The sequence below is a fragment of the Acinonyx jubatus genome, chromosome B1, assembly GCF_027475565.1.
Source record: "Acinonyx jubatus isolate Ajub_Pintada_27869175 chromosome B1, VMU_Ajub_asm_v1.0, whole genome shotgun sequence".
NCBI classification, from domain to species: domain Eukaryota; kingdom Metazoa; phylum Chordata; class Mammalia; order Carnivora; family Felidae; genus Acinonyx; species Acinonyx jubatus.
In genome coordinates, this window is record NC_069382.1 from 25,201,627 (window position 1) to 25,220,581 (window position 18,955).

The 18,955-nt window shown below is 42.5% G+C and overlaps 1 protein-coding gene across 1 annotated transcript in view; it reads right to left on the reverse strand.

Annotated features, from left to right (window-relative positions):
- The window catches only part of PRAG1 (PEAK1 related, kinase-activating pseudokinase 1), a 108,981-nt gene that overhangs the window by 86,696 nt on the left and 3,330 nt on the right, over positions 1-18,955 (reverse strand). The window contains exon 2 of the mRNA XM_053216365.1: positions 17,873-18,163. The gene's annotated coding sequence lies outside the window, so the exon portion shown is untranslated. The remainder of the gene's footprint in view (positions 1-17,872; positions 18,164-18,955) is intronic.

Here is an 18,955-nt window from a genome sequence, read left to right on the forward strand (position 1 = left end):
CATTAACTGTGTTTTTGCTTATGAAATGACAGGAAGCTTCAGGAAATCACATCGTGTGCTTCAGAGGAACAGGTTGGGAGAAAGGTATGAGAAATAGTTGGGGGATCACTCCCACTAACAAAAATGCCGCTCCCACAACCACCACCAGCATCCGGTTTCCTTAGGCTGAGACGGATGTGGTAGTTTTTTTCGTCCTTAAGCGAATATCACATCTATGATTTTCCTTTCACTAAAAAGTTATATCCCATCATTACCCATGCCTGTTCAAACCGCAAATATTTTAAACATGACTCTGACAGGACACAGATTTTTAGTAAATAAAAGCAAATATCCAAGCTGCATTAATGGCAAAAGTAGTTTGCAAACTTCTCTCTTTGATCAAATTCTTCTCATTGTTTATTTGGAAGTGGTCAGCTTCCAAAGTGTCTTTGAAGTAAGTTTGAATGTATCTTTTTCCTCTTCCTCTACCTCTCAAAACACACACACACAAACCACTTGTTTCTATAGTAATATCTAGTTCTTGGTTATGGATTTATGTTATACATATATGAATGTTTCAATGCCTGGTTTTTGAGGTCTGCAATCAATACACTGTATGTCTAATAAACTGGTGATCAGACTGGCTGTACATCATAGCTTCTAATCTATAATGACTTGTATTATAAAACATCCCTATGTTTAAAAACTGTAATTAGTAGGGGCTCCTGGGTGGCTCAGTTGGTTAAGTGTCTGACTTCGGCTCAGGTCATAATCTCACGGTTCCGAGCCTGCTTGGGACTCTTTGTGTCTACCTCTCTCTCTCTCTGCCCCTTCCCCCACTTGCACTCTCTCTCTCTCTCTCTCAAAATAAATAAGTAAAATTAAAAAAATTCTTTACAAAAACTGTAATCAGTATATAATGACTGTTAAGATTAACTTCTTAACCTATTAGATTTTGAGCACACAAACAGGTATTGTCTTTGTCTGAGTATCAACATGAAAAGTCTCTACAAATCCATCTGAAATTGCCCTCAAAGTCTGTGACATCTCTTATTTTAGGGTGGCAAACTCTCCCTATTCAAAATGGATTTGAGTTTTGAAAAAGGCCTCATTCAGAGGCAGGCTGTTGAGTAAAAGGAATAATCAAACTGAGTATTAAGCTGCTTTTTTGGTTAGAAATAAGTTTTTACTAAAATATAATGCAGTGATTCTCAGTGGGAAATAAAAATTCTGGGGATGGCGTGTTGGTGATGTATTTTGAAAATGCATTCACGGATGGGAAACAGGAAAAGAAAATCTTGATTTCACCAAATAAGCAACAAAAAATAAACTTTAAATTTAAACTTTCTTGGGTGATATGATCAGTGATATGGGCTGTAGGATAGAGAATAGCTGGTGATCTTTTTTTTTTACACATTTCAAAAAATGTGTACTTTTAAAAGGTTAAGAAATATTCTTGTAATAAGACTTTTTTTCTTGTGTGGCTCCTAACCTGATTTAAGGGCAATTCACAAAATAGGAGTCCAGAAATATTTTGAGAAATGGCAGCTTCATTAAAATATAGGTATGGTCTTCTAGAGTAACTATTATGAAGGTTAATGCTCATTGTAATATTACAGTTCCAGTATTCTCACTTAAAAATTAGATTACTACTTGATAATCATCTTTTCTTTTCATGCTTGTTTATTTTTGAGAACGAGAGAAAGGGAGAGAGAGACAGAGTGCGAGCTGAGGAGGAGCAGAGAGAGAGGGAGACACAGAATCCGAAGCAGGCTCCAGGCTCTGAGCTGCCAGTGCACAGCATGACTTGGGGCTCAAACTCACGAACTGCGAGATCATGACCTGAGTCCAAGATGGATGCTTAACTGACTGAGCCACGTAGGCACCCCACCTTGCCTTTAAAAAAATTCTTGTTGGGGCACCTGGGTGGCGCAGTCGGTTAAACGTCCGACTTCAGCCAGGTCACGATCTCGCGGTCCGTGAGTTCGAGCCCCGCGTCGGGCTCTGGGCTGATGGCTCAGAGCCTGGAGCCTGTTTCCGATTCTGTGTCTCCCTCTCTCTCTGCCCCTCGCCCGTTCATGCTCTGTCTCTCTCTGTCCCAAAAATAAATAAACGTTGAAAAAAAAATTTTAAAACAAATTCTTGTTATGTTTATTTATTTATTTCTTGAGAGAGAGAGAACAAGCCAGGGAGGGACAGAAAGAGAGGGAGAGAGAATCCCCAGCAAGCTCCACAACTTTCAGCACAGAGCCCAACTAGGGGCTCGAACTCACAAACTGTGAGATCACGACCTGAGCCAAAACCGAGAGTCAGACGCTTAACTAACTGAGCCACTCAGGCACCCTGATAATCATCTTTCTTATCTAGATGTTTCCTCCAATAATTGAAGCACTTTGCAGAATAAACAATCCTTATGAAAAAAGAGCAAATTATACAGTATCTTGTTAAATGGGTTCTCAGGTTCTCAGGAAATTTCAGGTCCTAGAGAAATACCGATGGTAATTTCCCACAGTTTAGTTGTTTTTTGTTGGTGTTTTGGGCCAAACCTAGTCCCAGGTGTTATGTTTGTAAAACTGAGATCCTGCAACTTCTGTCGACATATCTAAGTGAGCTCTTGATTTCTTCTGAAGGAAAATGGATCTCGCACATCTTAGCTAGCACCCCCAGGCCTTTTCCTGCCCAGACAGAATCACCTGGTATTATCAAGCACTGTAAAGAAAATGCTGTGAGAGAATCTAGATAAAGACACATATGCTGGCTCCTGCCCTGTAATTTCTCTACTGTCTAATCTGAGAGGCAGCGTGGGCACCAAGTGTGATGCATTACCACCTCCAAAAGGGAAACAGAAACGTGTTTCCTGCCCTGTACAACTCCCCTTTCCTGGATATACAGATTTTGCCAGTGTCCAATGTCTTAGACAAGAAAGTAGCTGGTCTAGTGCAGGGTCTCCAATGACCACAGTTTCTAGAGTCTAAGACCCTTTGTTTCAGCACTGAGTGGCAGTGTCACATCACCCAGACAGCTGTGCATTCAAAACAATCCATTGAAGTCAAATGTTGGGGAGGAATTCCTTGGTTGGGCTCGGAACAAGATTCAGCTATTTTGGGGGCTTCAGCTGCTGTCCTTACCAGTTCTGCACGATCTAGAAGTTGCTCTCCTGACTTCTATTGAGATAATTTGGGAAAGGGCATGAGATGGAATTTTAGCCTCTGCATCTATCATTGTTGCTGCTTTAAAATCAACAAATTCTTGGAATTCTTTCTACCAGCTTGATAAAATCTAGATGCCGCTTCAGGTTTGTGGGGCTTAGGAAATCGTGGGAAAATCAACCAAAGTGATCAAGAATCTTGTGCTTGTTATCACTTGATGAGTAAATCAAAGAGTGAGACTCACTTTGGATCCCCTTGCAGGGTAGTTTTCACCCTGGGCTCTGCTGAGCATGGTCATATGACTGTGGCCACATGACTGTGAGGCGTGGCGGGGCACAGCCTCTCCATCCCCTGGGGTGCTTGTTGAGATTTAGACTCTCAGACGTACCCAGATGTTCTGACCAGCCCATGTTTTATCCACTGCCAGATGATTCTCTCACACACTAAATAAAGCTTGAGGAACACTGCTGGCTAGGAGCCCCTAGATCTAGGAGTTGGAAATTAGGGTCCTGGGCTGTCCCTACCCCCCATTTCCAACTCACCCATTTTACACACTGGAATCGCCCCTATGCTTTCATTTGAAGAAACGCTTCTATGACCAAAACCAAAACCAAAACCCTGAAACACTTGAGAAACAATCACTCCAGCATAAATATCTGAAAGGGGCCTTCTCATGCTTGTCTTCACTGATGATGTCTTTCTGTTTAAAATGCAAATGAATGCATAGGGACACCTGGGTGGCTCAGTCAGTTAAGCGTCCAACTTCGACCCAGGTCATGATCTCACGGTTTGTGCGTTCGAGTCCCACATTGGGCTCTGTGCCGCCAGCTTGGAGCCTGGAGCCTGCTTCGGATTCTGTGTGTCTCTCTCTGTCTGACCCTCCCCTGCTCACGCTCTCTCTCTCTCAAAAATAAATAAGCATGAAAAAAAATTTTTTTTAAATTCAAATGAATGCCTAAGAAAGTGATTTTGTCCAGATAACTTCAGGACACAGAAAGCCACTCATCTCATGTACTGCAAGGACACGGTTCTGTACCTCCAGCTGCAACTGATTTGTACAACTCGGGAGTTCCTGAAGACCCCCATGAGTGCTGGCTTTGGTGTCTGGGATTAATGCTTTCCCCTCCGTGGCACAGCCAGCACCACACACAGCCCCCTCCAGTCCTCAAATCTGGCCTTCAGCCCGAGTTCCTCATTTGAGACAAAGTTTAAGAATGTGATATATACAAACATGATCGCGGAATGCATTCCACATGCTGGCTTTTAGGTCACACAGAATGAAGACATAAGAACACGTTAATATGGCTGCTTATAAAACAATTTTGTAGTGTGGTGTTTGCTTTCCTAAATGCCTGAAGTAAGTCTTTCCTATTGTGTCAAATTGAGCAAGCAATCTAGACAATGAAAGAAACAAGTGGACTTTCAAATTTTAAAGCCATTCAAAATTCATATAACATCCCATTGAGTTTCATATGTTACAAAAACTCATTAACATGATTCAGATCAGTTTGGTAGCATAAACACTTCAAATCCATAAAATATGATACACAGTACCTCACATATTTATTTATTAAACTACTATATATAAAGCCTACACTAAAAATATTTCAAGAACTACAAAGGAAATAATATACTTGAGTCAGGCCTTCAAAAAGTATACAAACAGGATTTAAGAGTGAAAGAGTAAATGCTCATACTATACTCTGTAGCAAATGAAAGACTTAATTTTTTTTAATGTTTATTTATTTTTGAGAGAGAGAGAGAGAGAGAGACACAGAGAGTGAGAGAGTGTGAGCGGGAAAGGGGCAAAGGGAGAGGGAGGAATCTGAAGCAGGCTCCAGACTCGGAGATGTCAGCACAGAGCCCGATGCAGGGCTCGAACCCATGGACTGCAAGATCATGACCTGAGCTGAAGTCGATGGCTAACCTACTGAGCCACCCAGGTGCCCCTAAGTTTCGTTTTTTTTTAATGTTTATTTTTTTGAGAGAGAGAAAGCAGAAAAGGGGCAGAGAAAGACACACCCACAGAATTCAAAGCAGACTTCAGACTCTGAGCTGTCAGCACAGTGCCTGATGAGGGGCTTGAACCCATGTACCAAGAGATCATGACCTGAGCTGAAGTCAGATGCTTAACTGACTGAGCCTTCCAGGCATCCCAGCAAATGTAAGGATTAGAGCTCTATCATTATATATGAGAAAAGAGAAAGTCTGAGTGCTTTTTTAGATGTTTTACTCCTTTGCTGTTTAAAGAAAGTGTATTTTGCCACGGGTTCCTTGCTGTATTTGGGTATGAGTGTGTGTGTATGTGTGTATGAGGGTTCTGTGTATGGTTTTTCTATTGCTTTTATAAGTTTTTAAGAGAAATCTTCCTTTTGAATATGCACTAGAAAACTTAAAAGCTAACCCAGAGGCAATTACTGTTGTGAATTTCCTATGTATCTTACAGAGATATCCTATGAAAAGTACAAGCACAATGTATGCACATATTTTTGTCCCTTCTTTAAAAAAAAAAACCCTATACAGTATACATGATACACACCATTTTTGTTTTTACCTTAGAGATTATTCCAAAGAAATAGATACATAGCAACTACATTTTTTATTATTTAAAAAAAAATTAATTCTTATTTATTTTTGAGAGAGAGAGACAGAGACATAGAATCTGAAGCAGGCTCCAGGCTCTGAGCTGTCAGCACAGAGCCCTATGCGGGGCTCGAACTCACCCTCACCGACCATGAGATCAAGACCTGAGCTGAAGTTGGACGTTTAACCGACTGAGCCACCCAGGCACTCCACAGCAATTGCATTTTTTTAAAAGGCTACATAGCATTCAATTATCTGAATTCTATTCATAGTATTTTACTACCCATGATTATTTTAACCAATTCTCTACTGATAGCCAGTTATGTTTCCAATTTGTTGCTATTCCTGTCAATTCCTAAAAGTAGAATTGTTGAATATATGCATTATTCTCCTTTAATGGTTACCTTGCAAATTTTTAATATGAATTGAGACTTAAAGTTTAAAATCAGTCAGCATCTTTACCATCCACACAAACTATTTGCTCTGTAAACACCTCAACTCCAATAATCTCCTCCTTACTTCTACACCATTACCGTATTTTAGTTTTTTTTTTAAACTCTGAAAGACTATATTATAATCATTGTTTTCCACCTTACATGTTTATGTATACCCACAATTTTACTAATTTCTTTACTTAGCGTTTTTTTCTTTCATCTTAAGCCTTTTGTCTAGGATTAGTTTCTTTCTATACAAAATGCTTATTCATAAGTTCTTGTAGCAAGGGTCTGTTTCTTGGAAACCCTATTAGTTTTTCTTTGTCTCAAAATATCTTTATTTCATCCTCATTTTTGACTCATAAATAGTGGATATAAAATTTTGGTTTTTGAGTTAACTTTTTCTCAGCATACTGAAAATATTCCACCGTCTTCTGATTTTCATTGTTGTTGTTAAGAAATCAGGTGACAGAGTCGTTGCTGGGTGACACTTCTTTGCAGATGATCTTTTGTTTCTGGCTGCTCCAAGATTGTCTCATCACTCCCCTCCTGCAGTTTGATTATCATATGTATAGTTGTAGATTTTTAAAAACTTAATTTTCTTCAAAAATTTTCTTTTTAAAATTTTCTTTTTTTAATTGAAGTATAATTTACATACAGTGTTATATTAGTTTCAGGTGTACAATATAATGATTCAACAATTCTATACATTACTCATCAAGGTAAGTGTACTCTTCATGTCTTTTCTCTTTTCACCACCCCCCCCCCCCCCCCCCGCCACCCACATCACCTCTGACAATGACTAGTTTGTTCTCTGTATTTAGGAACCTGGTTTTTGTTTGTTTCTCTTTTTTCCCTTTGTTTGTTTGTTTTGTTTCTTAAATCCCACATATGAGTGAGATCGTATGGTATTTGTCTTTCTCTGGCTGACTTATTTCACTTAGCATAATACCCTCTAAGTCCATCCATGTTGTTGCAAATGGCAGGATCTCATTCTTTTTTAATGCCTGGGTAACATTCCATTGTGTATATACATGTGCTCATCTTTTTAGTTCGACTATTGAAATCTTTCAACAGTAGCAGAAAATAATGAGCCATTTTCAATTTGAATATTGTCTTTTCTCTATTCTCTTTATTATGTCCCTCCAAAATTTTGACTGATTTTGTAATTCTACAACTCATTCTATATTATAAGGTTCTTAATCACTCTTTAATTTTTTCACCTCATTTCTTTCTATGCTGCATTCTGGGTAATTTCTGCTACATTATTTTCCATTTCACAATTAGTCTTAAAATGTGTCTATGCTGTGTAACCTGAATATCAGGCTCTGACTTTCAATTGCTCTATTTTTGTTTTTAGACATTCTTTTGGAGCCTTTTGAATCCTCTTGATTGATTTTATAATCCATCATTTCTGATGCCTTTCATTTATGTGTTTGCTGTGATATGGACTTATGTTCCCTGGAATTTTACCCATAGTAATTTTTGAGGCTTTGGTTGAAGGTAAGTTCCTTCAAAAACAGTACACATTTAATTCTACCTACTACCAATAAGGCATTCTCAACCAAGGGCTACTTTAAAATCAATTCTAGACTTGAAGTACTGTGAATCTGGGCTGAAAATTCCCATGAAAAACTGGATTATAGTTATGAATTCTCAGGAGAAAGATTTTCTCTTTCAACCTAGCTTCAAGGCTGAGGGAAACAAGTACTTTTTAGTAGACCTTTCTGTGGTTTCTTATTTATCTTATGTCTCTACATGGCTTATGTGTTTTCCTTTCAGACCTTTGTCTTCAGTTGGCCCAAGGATTTGTCTCATTTCTTACACATTACATAGTTGTTAAAAAGAGGAGTTCAAAGTCATCAGAGTTTCATACCCTACCCCAGAGCAAACACCAGACTCTGTGTTTGGTTACCTATATGTATTTCTCCTTTTAATTAACTTTTACCTTCAACTGATTTTTCCTTTCTAACTTGCTCATGAGTGCATTTAGCAAGAGGTTCATCTTTAAAAAAATAAACAAAAATAACATCTATCTTTGCTGTTTTCAGTGGAAAAGTAGATTATACCGTCTCTTCAAAATTATGTCAAGAAACAGCAGTCCATAAAATTCTCAAGAAGTGAGCTTCACTTTTTAATTAATTCCCACAGACACTTCAGTTCTTGCCTGTCTGAAGCACATACTAAAACCATGATAATGGGGGCGGTCGCAACACAGTGCACTGGCGAAGCTGGTGCATATCTGATGGAAAAGGGAGGGTCTACACTGAGACTACAGCACCAGGATTTCACTGGCTCTGCATTTCTCCACTTGCCCAAGTTAGGGGGATGTTGTGTGAGTTTCCCATACCACCATATTTCTGACACTCCTGAAGTTTGTTACCTAATACTAATTTTATGACCAGCTTTGAAGAAACTATTAACTTTATGTTGAATGACTATATACGAGTGTGTGTGTGTGTGTGTGTGCATGTGTGTGTGTGTGTGTGTGCGCATGCGCGCGCGTTTATAGGCTTCAGGGCACAGGAACAATCTGGTATGCTTTCTCAGAGTGTCTTAGTCAGCTTGGGCTGCCATAACAGAATACCACAGACTGGGTGGCTTAAGCAGAAACTTATTTTCTAACAGTTCTGGAGGCTGAAAGTGCAAGATCAAGGTCTGATAGGGTTGGTTTCTGGTGAGTACTCTCTTCTGGCTTACAGATGGCTACCATCTTGCTTGTGCTCATATGGTCTTTCCTTAGCATGAGCACAAACACACACACAGAGGGAGAGAGGGAGAGAGTGATCTCTCTCGTGTTTCTTCTAATAAGGACACAAAACCTATCTAATCCAGAGTTGGATCAGAGCACTACCTTAATTTAACATTAATTTCTTCCTTAGAGACCCCGTCTCCAAATACATCCACACTGGGGGTTAGGGTTTGAACATATGAATTTCGGAGGACACAAACATTCTATTTACAATAGAGTCTCTTACGAATTCACTTATATGAATAGAGGGTGTTACAGGAGTATTACAAGTTACAATTTGAGGCAGTGCCATCCAACCTAAAACCTTCTGGAGGATTTTGTTCTGTTTAATTGCTTTGATACACTATGTCTGTGTTTCCCAAAGGGCAATGGGCAATCTGTTAGGAGAGGGAATAAAATGTTATTGCTCTTTTATAATTATTTCATCTCACCCTTTCGTAATTCAGTTTTGTTGTATATTATAATATATGGAATGTATTAGTACAGTTTTCCTTGCATGAAATTTATATAATCACAAACATACTTATAACAAGGAACATGTCTAGAATAGTTACTGATGGGTATGTGTCACAAAGGCTCAGAGAAACAAAACTAGCCTTTTTCATGGTATGCGCATCCACGAACACAGTTCAGATATTAAAACTTGATAGCAAGAATAGGTCATAAGAAAAAAATCATCAAAGAAATAGAGAAGGTTGATAGGAAGGAATGAAAAGGGTACATCATGCCACCCCAAACTAGAGGAAAGGCAATGGGAAATGAGAATGAAGAAAATACTATTTTCATGTCCCAGTATCTTTTAGCTGTCTGCTTTGTTTGCCCTCCTTATTCTTTTTTTTAATTCTTTTTTTATTTAATGTTTATTTCTGAGAGAAATAAAGAGAGAGAGAGAGAGAGAGAAAGAGACAGAGAGAGAGAGAGAGAGAGAGAGACTGACCATGAGTGGGGGAGGGGCAGAGAGAGAGAGAGAGAGAGAGGGAAACACAGAATCCGAAGCAGGCTCCAGGCTCTGAGCTGTCAGCACAGAGCCCGATGTGGAACTCAAACTCATGAACTGCGAGATCATGACCTGAGACGAAGTCGGACACTTAACCAACTGAGCCACACAGGTGCCCCATACTTGCCCTCCTTATTTTTAATAGTCACCCTGGTGGCATGAGACCAATGAAGCACAAATGATAATCATGTAAGTGTTTGCACATGTAGGGTACAATTATTTCTTGCAGAGGGCCCTGTGCTGCTCACAGAGTTAATCCTGAACCATCTACATGTTTCCTTCCATGAAAGAATAATGTTTGGCCTTGACTCAAACACTCTTTCCGTTGCTTGATTAGAGAATTGAGACGCTGAGTTAACTGCACTTCCATGATACTCTTGAGGTACTGGAAAACCCATTAATGGTTTTCTTTGAGAAGGTATTTTAAAACTTGATGTGTTGAATTCCCTCCCGAAAAGGGAAAGACCAGTTGGGGGACTGGCTACCCTGCAGTAATGGGCTGGGAAAGAGTCCTCTATGGGTTGTGAAGAGACCAAGAGGCTTGGTCCTTCCCTAACTGGCCCCCATGGGGCATGCAGAGTTTTATGTGTGGCCTCCAAATTGTCCAAAAATCAGAGTGGCCACTTCTAATCAGTTCCTGCCAACAGCCAGTGCTTTTCCTTAGGAGGCAAATGCACAGGCGTACAATGCAGAAGGACAAAGTCCTCATTAGCACCAAGCATTTGCAGAGAATCTGGGGTGCACTGAAGGGAGGGGAAGAGAGGCCCCTGGCTGGCTCAGTTGGTTTAGTGTCTGACTTCGGCTCAGGTCATGATCTCACGGTCTATGGGTTCCAGCCCTGCATCAGGATCTGTGCTGACAGCTCAGAGCCTGGAGCCTGTTTCAGATTCTGTGTCCCCCTCTCTCTCTACCCCTCCCCTGCCCATGCTCTGTCTCTCTCTGTTTCTTAATAATAAATGAACATTAAAAATTTTTTTTAAATAAAAAAAAAAGGAAGGGGAAGATTTTCTGTCTCTTATGGTACCACAGGGAGACATTATGGATGTGGGGGCGGGGGGACTGGAATGGGAGCAGGATGGGCCCAACTCTATTAGTTTATTCTCTGCTAGGTGTTGAAGGTACAGAACTTCCCTTCCAGTAAGATTCACACACAGTATGGGCCTCAGTGATTTCCCCGTGGTTTTCTGATAAATTATATATGCATTTGGCTCTATGCACTTGGTTTTCGTGGGGAGATATTTCTTACTCGCAAATAAGTCTGTGATCCTCAAAAATGTTACAAATGTTTGTTCCAGAGGAATTAGAAGCCCACAAGTGCTTTTCCTTGGGTATCTTCATATTTTCATCTTAGATAGAATGGTCAGGGGCATGCAGAGTGCAATATAAGGAACTGGCACACGTTTTCCGAGGTCGAGCCCTCTAACTCTTACCCCACGGCTGAAGGGCGTGATGAAATGCTTCCAGGCACATGAAGGCAGTGGTATTGGGAGATTCTACTTTTAAAGACTTTTAGGCTTTTTTCCCTTTTTGACATCCACTCGGATGACTGATAGATGTCTCGTGAAAATCAAAATTTGTTAAATCCCAGCAAAAGCACTTTGAATAGACAGAGAAGGCTCCATCATAATATTTAAAACTTTTCTTTTTCCTACACATCTTCAAGGAAGACAGCTCTATGCTAAGAATAAGATGTGTGGCAGGGAACTGATGTGTGCGAGTTTGGCTCTACACTGACAGTGGAGCCAAACTGCCTGGGTTCAAGTCTCAGCTCCTATGATCTGTCGCCACTTCACCTCCGTTTCCTCATCTATATAATGGGAATGACAACACTATCTGCCTCATAGGGCTGCCGGGACTTAATGAGGTAATGTCCGGAAAGTACTTAGAACAGTGCCTGATTCATTGTAAATGCTACATTCATGTTTGCTAGCATTCTTTTTTTTTTAATGTTTATTTATGAGAGATAGAGCAAGCATGAGTGGGGGAGGGGCAGAGTGGGGGACCGAGGACCCGAAGTGGGTTCTACGCTGACAGCAGAGAGCCCCATGTGGGGCTCGAACACACGAACCATGAGATCATGACCTGAGCTGAAGTTGGATGCTTAACCGATGAGCCACCCAGACGCCATGTCCCCGCAAACACTCTTAATGATACTTCTCCCACCAGTTCCCTCTTAGATCTTACCCCTTCTCTCCATTCAGTAACTAGACTGTAGCAGGTGATCACTGACACAGGGAAGGAATGTGACAGGAAAGATCAGAGAGGAAAAAAGTCTCTGTGGCCTATGAGTTTCAAAAGAATTGACCGTGAGGAAATGGAAACAGGACAGAGGTAAATCAGGACAGAGGTAAATGAGAGGAGTAGCAGGGAGGTATCCCTCCCTTCTCCCCTACGTACACACTGGCTAGGAGAAGGTGTCACAGTCTGGGATGAGATGGAGTTGGACCGGGAGAGTAAGGAAAGCGTAGATACTGGTAGGTCTCTGAGGAAGGAGGCCACGAGCCCTGGTTCCCAGGTCAAATGTTAGAGATGCTGGAACCGAAAACCAACCAAACAAAAACAAAAACCAACCGACCAACCCTCACATTGACTTGGCAGATGTGGCCTCGGTCAGCCTACAGAGTTCCCCGGGCTCTGTCACGGCCCTAAGAGCAGCACAGGAGATGCCAACGAGGCCGCCTCAGGATCCATGTGGGTGGGCAGTAATGTTAGAGGGACAGGCTTTCCCAGCAGGAAGCAGAATGAATAGATGAAACTGAGGATGAGGACCGGGTATGCCTTCACTCAGGCACCACATAAACCTTCGGTGCTTAGATGCCATGTTAGGGAAAAGGGAGAGGAAGAAAAACTGACTCTGCCACCCTCAGAAAAAAAAAAATGAGACTTGAAATAGAAACTCAATTGAATTATAAAAAAAATCAAGATACTTTTTTTTTTTTTTTTTGCACATTCAGATTTGCAGACAGAGATTCATACCTGCTCTACCTGTTTCTTCCGTGACTCAGACATCGGGAAAATGAAGTAAGCTTTGGCTTGGAAGATTTAACTCACCACTGGCAACAGATGAGTCACCTGGGCATGTCTCCACTGCCTGTTAAGGCCCCACAAAGATGAGAAGAGCCTGGGAACTTGGGAGCCGCTGACACCATGAGATCACAGTGGTAGCACATGAGGATGGGGAGGGGGGGAATTGGAAGCACGTGCTGGGGAACTCTCTCCATCACGAGGGGTGAGAAAGAAGAGTATTGCTCAGACCTCTGCACCTCTATTCTAAGCAGAAACTAGGGAATATCCATGCCTGTCAGATTGGAGCACGGTTATCCTACATTCCAACTCTTTTCCAGATGGCATTCTCCAGATAAATATCAATCAATGTCTACTGTATTCCAGGCGTTGTCTTGGATGTTAGGAACATTCCTGGGTGAACAGGACAAGGTTCCTGCCCCCAGAGGGTCCATTCTAGTCTCACAAAGAGATCCCTCAATGTCAAGTGGGCAGTGGGCACGATGGGAACGTGAGGGGAGGAGAGTTTGTCCGATTCCAGGGCTCTGGAAGAAAAGTGGGCTCCTAAGCGTGTTCATACAGCAGACAGAGATGGGCGGAGAGAAATTTCTGCAGAGGACACAGCCTGGGCAAAGGCATGCAGGAGAGGAACAATGGAGAGTACACAGAGAAAGCATCCAGCATCTCTGGTCTGTCAGGTCAAGTCACTGGTTGGAAAGTGGGGTTAGAGACGGAAGCTTGGGCCAAGTCACAGACGCCCTGAATGCTATGATTAGGAATTTAGCCTCTGTTCTGGAGCTGACAGGCTACTGACAGTTTCTGGCAACAGAGTGGGATAGCCAGGTTTATATTTTACAACAACATGTCTGGCTACATTTGGGGGACAGATGGGAGGGGATGTAAGGGACAGCAAGAAAGCCACTTAGGATTGTCCTGCAGGCCTCTTGCTTACTAGCCAGCTCTGGCAAGTCCCCAGGTTGGACCTTGGGCATCACAGACCCATCTACCAAGTATTGCTTGTAAAAGGAGGTTTCTGACTAAACGGGAATCCCTATTCCGACTAAATAGGACCAGGCACACCTGAGCGGAGGACTGGGCCTTAGGTTGGCTTATAATGGCTGAGAAGAACAACAGACAATCTCCTGGGTTTCCCAATCTCCAGCCGGTCTCCCCTCTGGCAACCTCAAGATCTTTATTCCCCCACTTCCCTGCTTCCTGGCCTGGCTGCTATGTGGAGTTTCAATTCCATCCCCTCTAGGGGCACCTGGGTGACTCAGTTGGTTAAGTGTCAGACTCTTGACTTCAGCTCAGGTCACGATCTCACTGTTTGTGAGATCGAGCCCTGTGTCAGGCTCTACACTGACAGTGCACAGAACCTGCTTAGGATTCTCTCTCCCCCCACCCCCAAAATAAACAAATAAATTAAAAAAAAATTCCATCCCCTCGCCCTGTCCAGCTGCATCCTGTCTGGTGTGACAGTGCTATTCTTGGAATGAGCAAGCTGGCCACTAGATGGTCATTGCACTGGCTAGCCAGCGCAGTAGAGTTGAGTAAGCATCTCTGCACCTTCGAGAACTCCCAGCTTTAGCCCCAGAGTATGAAGATTTAGCCTGCTTTTGGACAATTGCAGATTCTTACTCAGAACTGCATTCTCATAATTAACAGTGTGTCTGAAGCTTTTGGGGTTTGCAGTAACGTGATATCACTTCTTGCTAAGTCACTTGGCTGCATTTCTGAAATGCTGTTCTCAGTTCCGACTGACTTCAGTCTGGCTCTCCCAATTCATTATTCATGCCTGTGTCTTAGATTTTCACATCCTCACAGCCATCAGTGGCCCAGCAATATTGGCTGGAAATAAAGGAGCGGGAAGAAGTGGGAAAAATGGGACCTTACAAAGGAAAATCGTGTCTTGGGTGTGGGGGGCACATGGCAGTGGGGCAGATCTGTGGATGAGGGGATGTGGGGATGGATAGATTAAGAAGGAATAAGAGGGGAAAAGGGATCTGAGAGATAAGATAACTGGGCAGAGAGAGGTGTGGCGCTGCCCTGGGAAAGGGAATTATGTGACATGATTGCAAGATCAAAATGCAGCTCCCGTCCTTGATTAAATTAGTTTATCTCTGCAGCACAGCGCTGCGCTGCACAAGAGAAGTCAGAGCTGGTTATGAAGAGGCAAATGAGCTTGCCGTGCAGGGTTCCAAGAGAAACGAGAGTGGGCTTTGCAGCTGGTCTGCAGTTTTCCTAGGAGCCATGATGATTCCCTTTTAACAATAGATCCTGCCCTCCCCTCTGTCAAACTCCTCATTCTTCAGGTTGGGTATTCTGGTTAATTACATTGACTGCTTCTGCAGATCCTGTTGGAGCTGTGGCCCTACCAAGCTATGCACTTGGAAGGGTGGGCTTGGCAGGACATATAGTTGAGGACACTTAGCTGACTAGGGGGCCCTGAGGTGACAGCAGCAGGCCCCAGAGGTGCTAGCACTAGAGAGACCTTGGAGCTCCCTTACCCAGCAGTTCTGCACCCTGGCTGCACGGAGACTCACCTGGGAACTTTGAGAAAAAAATACCCATGTCTGGGTTCCACCCCCAGAGGTTTAATTTAACTGGCCTGGGGTAAGACCTTTGCATCACTGTTAGAAAAAGAAAATCAAGTGAGTCTACCATGCAGCCAAATGGCAGGCAACCCCTGATTTAGTCCAGACTTTTCACTTTACAGATAAGAAAACTGAGGCTCCCAAAGATACTGTCATGTGCCCCTATTTTTACAGTTAAGAAAGGCAAGGATCTCCTGACCTCCCCCCGCCACAGGTCAATGTTCACTCTGCTAAGCTAGATGCCTCTCAGCACGAGAGCCTTCATGGCATGACTTCTGACCCTTCCTATGGAGAGGTGACCGAGTGGTCACTCCCTGACCTGGCCATTTGGAGCTTCACGCCCTCCTGGGAGGTTAATGCCAGCTTGTGGAACAGTTTGCAATAGCCTGAAGAGAGTCAGACATGTAAATAACTCCCACCCGGCAACACACACACTGAGTGTCCCCCAGCCCAACGCGCACGCACGTACACACAAAGACTCAGCAATCTTGTATTTGATAGCAGGTGGCTTTGTTTCTGAAAGGTATTCACTGCTGACAATAAAAAATGTGGAGTGAGAAAAAGCGAACCAGGGGAGCCATGCTACTGATATCCCATTCCAGAAAAATTCCCTTTGATCCCGGCTGGGGCAGGGCATTTCTTAGAAAGCTTCAGACTTCACACACATTTAACTGAACAAGGGGAACTGGGCATATAGTAAAAGCGAACACTGAAATGGAGAAATCAGGAAAAGGATGTATGTCTCTCTTTACAGGGAAAATCCAGATTATTGACAGCGTGTGGAATTTCAAATGTAGAACACACTGTATAGCTTTCTCTTTTTAACATCAAACTTCAAGTGGCTTTTCCTTTCCTTTAAAAAAATGTCTACAAAATAAATAGAATAGCGTTGCAGCCTAATAATACTCAGGACAAGTATTCTGTGATAAATCACAAATAAGAGATTAAGTTGATTTCATACAAGGCTGCATTCCATTTTGTTGCAAGGTCTTTGGGTCACATTTAAAGGCAAAAGGAAGATAACGGATGACATAGCTTAACATGGAAACCAAACATTCTTGAACGTTTGTTTTCATCCATTCTTAAGTCCAACTGAGCTGGGCGTGGAGGAATGCTTCTCACAACAGCGATGTGGGGCACCCCTACCCCCTAGGATGTTTCCAGGTACATCCTGAACCTTAGACGATGGAAGATGAAAATAGCATCTCATCACACACCTGTCGGGTGGCAACATTCACTCTTGGGAGAAAGACCTCCCCAAAATATTACAGCGGGAGGCTTAATTAATACATACCATGGAATTCATATTCATGTGCGCCCCTTTTAGGCTTCATTATGTTTACAAATCTGGTGAACGAGAAGTCAATAATCAGAGGAACTATAGAGGCAGAAACAGATGAAAAATAGAGGGAATACCAACCACGACAAGAAATGTCAGCCCTTATGTGTGGTATCATGGAGGCCCAGACAACAACCAGCATCAAGTTAACTTGTGCAGTTACCTACAGGTGAAATTGGCAACTATTTACCTTATTAAAAAGGGACACTGGAGGGGTGTCTGGGTGGCTCAGTTGGTTAAGCACCTGACTTCGGCTCATGATCATGATCTCACCGTCCACGGGTTTGAGCCTCACGTCGGGCTCTGTATGGACAGCTCAGAGCCTGGAACCTGCTTCAGATTCTGTGTCTCCCTCTCTTTCTGCCCGTCCCCCCACTCGTGTTCTTTCTCTCTCAAAAAGAAATAAACATTAAAAAAAAAAGGGACACTGGAAAGTTAGATTGTTTAAAAACAGACATCACATGGGGGCATAATTGAGATTTTTATCAGTAATATCAATTTCAATACCTCTTTCCAAAGCTTATGACCACAGGCCTCCATGGGCCCTCAGGCTCAGTCCAAGAGATGAAACCTGCCTGTAGGCTGGATAGGTGATGTTGTACAAAGGCATGCCATCCCGTCTCATCATCACTGTGCGATTTATCATTATAATCACTATTATGTAGAAGTTTAAAACTTTTTTTAATTTCAAAAGGTATTCTATACTTGTAGGAGCTAGGAACTATTGGCATAAAATTTGGGGCTTTGGGGACACATTTATTTGGATTTTAGTATATTCCAAAAACTGTGTTCTGAGGAACATTTTGGTTCTCTTCTGCATGGGTTTTTTTGTTTTTTGTTTTCCCTTGGTGGATGGAACACCTATTCAGATACCGTTCCTTGCTGGCCCCTTAATTTTTGTAAGATAATGTGAAGCCCTGCGGACCTTAATAAGCACTGTCGAGTTTTTACATTTCAGTTTCTTACCCCCAAATCTAGCCCTGCATGTTTTCGACCTGCTGTGGTTCATTGGACTCTTCCGACTCGAAATACCCAAGCTCACCAGTGTGTAGTCAGATGTCCATGTCTGGCGGTTGCTCCACTGGTTCTTGACCCAGCAATTGCTCTAGTGGTGGGGACATGACTTACATCGGCCCACTGTAGACTCTGTCTGTGGATTCTCTAAATTTGCAGTGGAGAATGTTTTTTTCTCTTTCTTCTTGACTTGCGGGCTTTGAAGTGCCAGGATGGTGCCTGGCACATATAAACGGTCTCTTCCCATTCTTGTTAACAGGGTGTGCCTTCAGAGCTGCTGCTGACCATGGCCCCCCCCCCCCCCTTCACATGAAGAAACCTGGAAGAATGAGAAAAACACAAACAAAAGCTGAGATCGGAGGTAAGGAAAGAAATCTGGTACCATTCACGTGAAACTACCCTTTCTGTGGTCTGGTTCCACAAGCCAGAACATCCCGTTTTCTTATTGAACCTGGGTTCAGATTCTGCCATTTGCAACAAAAAGTTCCAAAAATAAAAGTAACATAATGTTATTTGCCAAATGCCTAGCAATTAGGAATTGAAAAGGTCAAGAATAACATACGAGTCTCTAGTGGAGTGGATGCAGGAAGTAAGACAGAAAACCCAGGGAGACAGAAAACCCAGATGGTAATGAACTTAATTTTTAGCATACTGAGTCTGAGGATCTTGGAATTTTTCCATGTGGAGCAGTCTTTTAGGTGTTTGTAAATATGGATAGAAAATGCGGAGGAGAGTTGAGAGGGGGGGTATATGTGGGGGTCAAGAGAATACAGCTGGAGCAGCAGCCCATGGAACTGGATGAGGTCAAGAGTAAGACTGGGAGGAGGCAGGAATTATGGAAGAGAGAGAAGAACAAGAAGAGTCAGGATACGGAACGTGAGAGAGGCCGAAACTAACAATACTCTCAAATGATGCCAAGGGGCTGGGCTGGGTGAGAGCCTAGAAAAGGCACCACATTTTACAAGTTGTTTATTGGTATGCCCTGGGAGAAAAGTTCGGTTTAGCAGGAGCCAGTCCCAGGCTGCATAAGGTTGAGAAATTAATGGGAGCAGTAGATGAGAAAGACAAGGGCAGAGGGTGGTGGAAAGAGGGAAAGGTATGCAAATTCCAT